This window comes from Juglans microcarpa x Juglans regia, chromosome 6D, assembly GCF_004785595.1.
Source record: "Juglans microcarpa x Juglans regia isolate MS1-56 chromosome 6D, Jm3101_v1.0, whole genome shotgun sequence".
NCBI lineage: Eukaryota > Viridiplantae > Streptophyta > Magnoliopsida > Fagales > Juglandaceae > Juglans > Juglans microcarpa x Juglans regia.
In genome coordinates this window covers 15,691,135-15,700,219 of record NC_054604.1, presented here as the reverse complement: position 1 = coordinate 15,700,219, position 9,085 = coordinate 15,691,135, and the positions used below count along the sequence as shown (strand labels likewise).

Sequence of the window (9,085 nt, the reverse complement as noted above, 5' to 3'; positions counted from 1 at the left end):
AAAAGAATTAATAAAATGACGTAAGGACCTACGTAATAGGACTCGGGTATTACAAGAAGTAATAGAAAGTAAATGTTCATCGGGAAAATCATCCTTGATTGGCAGGTGGTCAGAGGTGTCCTCAAATGTGAGTTCTCCACTCCTTTCTTATCTTTGATGGTGATGTTAAATTCCCGCAAAAGTAAAATCCACCGCATTAGTCATGCCTTAGCATCATTCTTTGTAAGAAGGTAGGTACTTAAGGGCTGCATAATCTATGAAAATGATAATAGGAGAACCAATCAAGTAAGTACGAAACTTATCCAAAGCAAACACTACATCTAGCAACTCTTTTTCAATGGTGGAGTAATTCATCTGAGCACTACTAGCATAGTAAATGACAGAAGGCTTCCCCTCCCTTCGCTATCCAAGAACAGCACCTACAGCAAAATCACTAGCATCACACATGATCTCAAAAGGTAAAGTCCAATCAGGTGGTTGCATTATGGGTGTTGAGGTAAGCTTGCTAATTAGCATTTTAAAGGCCTCTTGACAAGTTTGTGTCACCTTAAATGGGGCATCTTTAGCAAGGAAGTCACATAGTGGTCTAGATATGATAGAAAAATTATGTATGAACCTCCTATAAAACCCCACATGACCAAGAAAGGATCTCACATCCTTTACTGTCCTAGGTGTAGGCAACTTGGAGATTAATTCAATTTTATATTGATCAACCTCTATCTCCCTAGAAGAAATAATATGCCCTAAGACAATACCTGAAAGTACCATAAAGTGACATTTTTCTCAATTCAAAACCAATTCTTTCTCCTCACAACAAGTCAACACTCTCTCTAAATTTAATAAGCATGCATCAAAAGAAGATAAAAAAATAATCAAGTCATCCATAAAAACTTACATGCAATTTTCAACTATGTCACTAAAAATGCTCATCATGCAACGTTGAAAAGTAGCAGGTGCATTACACAATTCAAATGGCATTCTACGAAAAGCGTAAGTACCAAAAGGACAAGTGAAAGTGATTTTATCCTGTCTTCTAATGCAATTTCAATTTGATAATAACCAAAATAATCATCCAATAAACAATAGAAAGAATGACCAATCACATGTTCAAGATTTTGATCAATAAAAAGGAGAGGAAAATGGTCTTCCAGGGTGGCAGCAAATTTTCTATAATCAATGCACATCCGTCACCCAGTCATAAGTTTTGTAGGGACTAACTCTCCCAGGTCATTCTTCACCACAGTAACACCTGACTTTTTAGGAACAACCTGTGTAGGACTTACCCATTTACTATCAGCAATAGGATATATGATTCCTGCATCTAATAGTTTCAACACTTCATTCTTTACCACTTCTTACATAGTGAGATTAAGCCTACACTGGGGGTCTCTACGAGGGCTAGTTCATTCCTCCAAATTAATTTTATGAGATCATACCAGAGGACTAACACCTTTTATATTAGCAATGCTGGAACCTAAGGCTGACTTATGCTTACTTAGGGTCCGAATTAATTTCTCACCTTGAGACTTAGACAATTCAGATGATTAAATAACATAAAAAGTATCACTTGGACCAAAGAAAACATGCTTTAAACCCTTAGGCAGAGGCTTCAATTTAACTTTGGGTGCTTCCACACTTGAAGGAAATTTGTTTTTCACTTTTCTCAGGCAACTCCTCAAACTTCGGTTGCCATGCCCGAGTGCCATAATTATGAGTTCTATAAAAAAATAGCATAAATATCAACTACATCAGATGAATCACTGATAGAATCAAACTCAGAATTAATAAGAAAATACTCAAGGGGATCAAAATCATGAACTGTAGAAACTCCCCTATCCATGAGCGAGTCAATCATGTATGTCTGGTGGATCTCGTCATCATCTTCTGGCTGTTTTGCACTATGGAAGATATTTACCTCAAGAGTCATGTTTCCAAAAGACAGCTTCATAAGCTCATTCTTGCAATTAATAAGAGCATTAACAATGGTAAGGAAAGACCTACCTAAAATCAAAGGAATTTTAAAAGTAGTATCAACAACAGAGCTGTTGTCTATGATTAGGAAATCAACAGGATAATAAAATTTGTCAATTTGAATTAGAACATCCTCTACCATACCATGGGATACTTTGACTGAACAGTCAGCCAATTGTAATACCATAGTGGTTGGTTTGATTCCTCCCAACCCCAACTGCAAATAGAATATGGTATTAGATTCAAGCTAGCTCCTAAATCTAGCAAAGCTTGCTCAAACTCATGATTTCCAATGCTGCATGCAATGGTTGGACAACCAGGATCCTTGTACTTGTGAGGAATCCACTGCTCAATTAGAGCACTAACTTGCTCTGTTAGGAACGTTGTCTTCTTCACATGGTACTTCCTCTTAACTGTACACAAATCATTGAGAACTTTTGCATAAGTAAGAACTTTTTTAATCACATGCAAAATAGGAACTTGTTTAATCACATGCAAAAGAGGAAGATTGATTTTTACCTCCTTAGATTCTCTAGGATTTCATTGTTAGGATCTAGAGTTTGCTTGCTTGATTTTAAAGTTTGAGGGAATGGTACCTTAATAGGACACTTTGTCACCTCAGGTTCCTTGGGCAGCTCGGCATCACTACTACCTTGATTCTTTTCCACATCCTCTGATTTGTTCGTTGTTGGAATGTGTAATGACTTACCACTTCATGTTACAATAGCATTCATATTCTTCAAATTCTCTTGCGCCATGTGTTGACTATGGGGTGCGGACTCAGCTTGAGAATGGAACTTACCTCGCTCATTCACACTTAAGGAGCTCATCAATTTGGATACTTGGCTCTTCATCTCCTTGTTTTCTTCAACAACCTGCGTAATCAAAGATTCAAACTTTTGGTTAGTCTTACCCTATGCCTCAATAAAAGCATGCAAAGTGTCTTCTAAAGGACTCCTAGAAGATGAAGGTGCATGATATGGTACAGTATATGATCTAGGGGTTGTGCAAGCGGCTAGTTTTTAGACTTCCAGCTGAAATTTGGGTCATTACGCCACCTCGGATTATAGGTGTCAGTGAAAGGTGTAAACGGCTTCTTGTACATACCTAAAGCATTACATTGTTCCTCATACATCCATCTCATCTTAGCAAATGTGGGACACTCTTGGGTGAGATGATCTATCCCACCACACACAAAATATGGTCTACAAGACTCTGCATGATTAGCCACGTGTGTTGGCTTTAAATCCATAGTCTTTAACACCTCTAGTTCCCTAGTGAGCATCTCAACCTTACCCTCTAGGTTATCCTCTTCCCTGAGATGGTAAATTCCACCACCATTTAGATTTCCAACAAGCTGTGACCTATTTGTGCTCTCAGTAGCTCTAGGTCTAGTCCAAGTGTGAGCTTTTTCAGCAAACTCATTGAGGTATTCTATGGCTTCATCAGGATCTTTCTGTAAGAACTCACCATTACACATCATCTCCACAAATTGACACTCTCTAGATATAAGTCCCTCATAAAAATATCTCACTAGGCGCCAATTCTCATACCCATGGTGAGGACATATACTCAACAACTCCTTAAATCTCTCCCAAGGCTGATACAAAATCTCATTGTCTTTTTGTGCAAAGGTGGAGATTTGTCTTTTTAAAACGTTGGTCTTATGTTGGGGAAAATATTTATTAAAGAAGACTTGAGTCATCTCATTCCATGACCCAATAGATCGTGGTATCAGCAAGTATAGCCAACTCTTAGCTCTATCTTTCAAAGAGAATGGAAAGAAGTTAAGTCTCACAACATTATCAGTTGCATTTTAACTATGAAAAGTCTCAACTACTTCCTCAAACTCCCTAATGTGCACATATGGATTTTCATTTTCTAAGCCATGAAAAGTAGGGAGTAACTGTATCATCCCTGTTTTAAAATCTAGTTAGCGAGTATTAGTTAGAAACATGATGCATGATGGTGTGGCTATGCGTGTAGGGTAGACGTAATCAATCCTAAAGAGTTCTAGTAGGTTGATCTTCGTGTTCACTCATTTCTTCATGACTAGATGGATTGTCAAATAAATGATTTAAAAAGTTTGATTCTGACTCTAGCACATGCCTACAAGCAAATCTACCCAAGGCTTCTCTATATCTGTGCATGCAAGGTTAAAAAAAAATACTAAAAACTAAAAATACTACAAAAAGAAAGAAAAAAAATAATGCAGCAAGCTAAAAGATGGAACAAAGTTACCGCATTTACAAATGGCTAGAATAAATTATGTCTTGTATCAATTCTTCCATTGTCTCCCCGACAGCGACACTAAAATTTGATTACGCCCAAACTAGTATGCGGTGTTATAGTATAGTTTAGGGTGTCAATCCACAGGAAGTCAGAAGAAACATAACAAGAGGCAAGCTTAAAAGAAAAGATCAAATTACAATATGACAAGAATCTGAAAATTCTACCTAAAGCACGTAATTAAAATGAGATTAAGGCACAGATAAGAAGACAAGTAAAGCTTCGGACTTCCATCAACCGGATCCAATACTCTGACTTTTTCAATCCAAACTATATACACAATTAAGAATTATAGCACCAAATTCCTAATTGAAAGATATGACATTATATTCATTTACTTTCTCAAATTTAATTCTAGAATCTATTCTCTATTTACAAACCATATTTTTCATATATAAAAATGAATATCAAATCTAAAGACGACATTATGTTCTCAAACAATAATGCAGCAAAAGACCACATCAATGGCATGAAAAGCCTATTTAAGTCACAATCATATATTCATAATCTTATAGCTCAACAAAATCAAACCATAGCAAGATTTAATATAATTGTCTCAAACTTATAATATCCAAAAAAATAGAGAATTGAATTCTAGAATCTTAAACAATAAAGCTTAATCTATGAATTGAAATATAGTCAAAATATTTTCACCGATCAATTTTCGCTCTAGGCTTTACCCAAGATTCAGTTCTCCATAGAAGAACAAAATAATAAAAATGGAATTTTTCCCTTCTCTATAACTGTCTCCTTCTCCTAAAAAAACTATCCAATTTCGTGCTAATGATATGCTTATATAGTAGCATTGGAAAGAAACCCTAATCTCTTCATGATTCCCGCATAAAAAATGTCTAAATTTTAGGACTCACCTTAGCAGCCATGTGCGCACTTCAAGAGTTTAAATTTAGGAATCCCTTTTATAGAAAAATTGGTAGCCCTTTAAGATAGCTTTCAAACGCATCAAGAATTGCATCAATTTGATATATGAGTGGAAAGTTACGATTAAAATAATAAAGTATGTCTAGGCTATTTCCTAGCACGTTTTGTAGGAGTGCTACCCGCCCCTATGGGGCGGGGTCGCCCCTTCCCCGCACACCTCCTCATGTGGGGCGGGGGTGTGGTTTTCACCCCATCCCTCGCTCCCGAGATGCGGGGGCAGGGTGCGAGGCGAATTCCCAATCCGCCTCGCCTCCGTCTACTTAAAAGAAAAATTACATTTTACTTGGTTTCAAAATTATTTCTAAGTCCAAAAATAATTAAAAATATATTTTTAGACCCAAATTATAAATTTAAATTTTGTAAATATGACTATAATTTAAAAACTATGTAATTTTTAAATTTGCTAGTACATATTTTGTATAAATTGTAGTGTACTTGTTTTTAAATTATATAGTTTTTAAATTTGTCAGTGCATATTTTGTGAATAAGTCTAACGAATTATAATATATATTTATATTTACACAATTTGTAAAATATAAATATAAATATTTATGTTTGTATATAATATATATATATATATGTAAGCGGGGGTCGGGCGGAGGAAATGCAGGGAGGGGTTGGGCCCTCCCCGCCCCTGCATGGGCGAAGCGGGTTTGTCTGCCCCCCCCATGCGGGGGTGGGGCAACGTTGTGTGGGGCCCCGCTGCCCACCCATAGTGTTTTGGACTCTTGGCTTTTTCTCTTGATCTGAATTACTCTCAAACCCCATCATTATCTTTTTTTGAAGAGTCCTACACTCGTTAAAAGTTCTTAGGTTGTCCCAACGTCTTGCCCACTTGAAAGTCATTTGAATTTGACTGGGTTTTGACTTGCTCTTTTATAGACTCTAAAATTAAACATAACAATTTGCTTAGGAGTATCCCAAAGTAAATAGAAACTCAATCCAAGAATACACATTAATTCCTATAATTTTTATTCATGTTTTAGCATTTTAGTCCAATAATAGGGTATTTAGAGTTCACTTTCATACACTCATCAATGACACATGACCAACTTTTCTAAAAACCGAATCCTCCCTTGCTTCTTCCACTTTTTATTCTAGAAATCCAACGCATGCTTGACAAGTGTCATCCTTGCCTCTTCGTAAAGTTTCAAATGAGAAGTAATTTTCCTAAAATGACCAAAAACTTCTTCTTGAAACCAAGTGACGCCATCTCCTTGCCTAGAGAGTAAACTTGAGCCTTCTAGAGCCAAAGTCCTTAATAGGCCGAACTCCTATGGACATTTTTTTCTATTTTTCTCTTGTGGGTTTTTTAATTTAGAACTCCAAGATCCAATTTAACAAAAATAGAAAGTGGCCAAAAGAATTCTTCTAATACTTAAACCAATAACTCAAATAAATAAATGAATAGATAAATTATACAAAAAATACAAATGAAATTTTAGCAAAAATCCAAGATGTCACACTTTTTTAGGATTATCTTCACTTGGGCTTAAGTTGCTCAATCCAAAAATCTAAGCCCTCTCCTTCAAAATATAAATTCTAATACCTTTGAACAACCATGACAACTAAATAATTTACAAAAATATCTAGTCAAACTTGGCCACACACCCCTTTATAAAAATAAAAAACAAACCACATATATCTTGACTTTTCCCAATTTTAACAATTAATTGGAGTAGGCTTGGAGGTGGGAGGCGAGGAAGCCACAGACGTTGCAGTGCTCTCTGCTGGCTACTGAATTTACTGACTCAAGGCCATTGCCTTAAATGCATGTGTGCACCCTACTCTACCCTCAGACTTCCCACTTCTTTTGTTAACACCCATCCACGCTTCCTTCCTTTCTCTCTCTCCCTCTCTCTCTCTCTGTGATTTCGGGCTCCGTTTTGTAACTCCTCGTCTTGATCTTTATGTCATCGCCCAAACGTTTCGTTTCTCAGTCCCGTTTCGGTTCCGATCGGGTCCTGCATTGCTCGAACCACCTGAAATCGGAGCTTTTCATTTCTATGACCCGCTTTTGGAGTTGATCCCTACTTGTTTCTGTAACTCCGTGATTGACGATGGCATGTTGTGGGTCTCTCTGAATGTTCTTGAGTGCTCGACATGAATCCACTGTGCTGCATTGCTCCGGTTTCGATCGATCGGGATCGGGCCAACCCGGCCGTAGCCAAATCCCCCGGTCAGTGCCACTTGGGGCTTGATGCGTCGATAAAATCCGTGAACTATCACAAACCGGGTCTCTTGGCTCGGGTATCGTCGACCGGTATCGATTCTGACAAAGTTTCGGCCGCAAACCAGGATGTCGAAGATGCCGTCGTCGAATCCAGCGATTCGAAAGTGTATGGGGGCTTCGGTGGCAGTGTTGCCGGGATTCTGTACAAATGGGTGAACTACGGCAGGGGGTGGAAGTCGAGGTGGTTCGTGCTCGAAGACGGTGTGCTCTCGTACTACAAGATTCACGGCCCCGACAAGATTCTGATGAGCCCTGCGAGAGAGCAAGGTGGCAGAGTGATCGGCGAGGACTCTCTGAGGTATATGAGGAAGGCTAATTGGAGTAGCAATCGGCTCGGCGTGTCGACCAAGCAGTGCAAGCCTTTTGGCGAAGTTCATTTGAAGGTTCTTGCCTTTAGTTTGATCCAATACAAAATGCACATTTAATTTCATTTATTTTCTGATTCTATTTGATAGGTTTCTGGTTATTGGATTTATCAGTTTAGTTTAAATGTGAGATTTCTGTTTACTATAAGATGTTGATGTTATCTTAAGTACAAGAAAAGTAATACTTGTTTGGGTGTCCTTTTTTTATTACGTCTTGTGGTACTTGCCATTGCCTAGGGGAAAAGAAAGTAAAAGTAAAAGTAAATTAAAATTGGAAGAGTCTCCGGTTAGTTTTCCTCAGTTTTCAGGCAGTTTTTACAGTTGGATATAGGTTGATGAATAATTTAGTTTAAAGGTATTGGAGATGAATAAATTTTAAATTCCATATATTCTAGACGCACTAAGCAATCAAGAAAGTTGACCACTGAAAAGAAAAGTAGTGAAATTTGGGAGCAACTCTTACTAAAGAGACCCCCCGGGGGGGTGTTATGAAAAGAGCAATCTCTAGTAACCACAAGTCCACATGTGCATGTGACTAAAGTTGCTTTTCCATATTCAACCTTCTGGTCTTGAAATATTTGTAACTACTTTTCAAAATTTTTCCAATTGAAAGCAAGAAAATTGGTGGAAAGATGTTGCGATGATTTATCTCACACTATAAATCCTTTTACATGCATTCTAGTTGCTGCATACTCTAATTCTACTTTATGGAATGTGATAAACCCCGGGGGGGGGGGGGGGGGGGAGAGAGATCTATATGTTCTGTAATGTAGAACAATTTCTACCTGCAAATTGATTATGAAGTTGCTTATGTGTAACACGCATTCCCGCAGGTCTGGAATGTTACGTACATTCATAACATAATGCTAATGCCCAGTAAAGAGGTTCAATCTCATAAAATACCTAATCTATTGGATCATAAAACTTGCCTAACACAACAGTCTTTGATAACATAAAGCTGAAAACATAATAAAAATGACATAAGCTAGTTCTATGTGAAACCAACATTGCTTAAATACCCAAATCATACACTGAGTCTCTGGAAATTTATTCTATTCTTGGCTCTCCTGCTCTGTATCCACAAAATCATCACTGGGACAATAAAACATAAAAACAGAGAAACAAACAAATGAGTCGAAGACTCAGTAATAGCACATCATACTGTAAACTCAACTTAGTTTAATGTTAGGCTTAATTTTGAAAACTTACATATATCATCACACATTCACATAACATATATATCATTCATTAGTAACATAAGCGGAATCATACATAATCATGGCAATAC

General features: G+C 37.3%; 1 non-coding gene across 1 annotated transcript; it reads left to right on the top strand.

Annotated features, from left to right (window-relative positions):
- Positions 1-3,521: 3,521 nt before the first annotated feature.
- LOC121236262 lies at positions 3,522-3,629 on the top strand. The gene has a single exon (XR_005934702.1). It is a non-coding gene; the product is annotated as a small nucleolar RNA R71 (small nucleolar RNA).
- Positions 3,630-9,085: the final 5,456 nt, after the last annotated feature.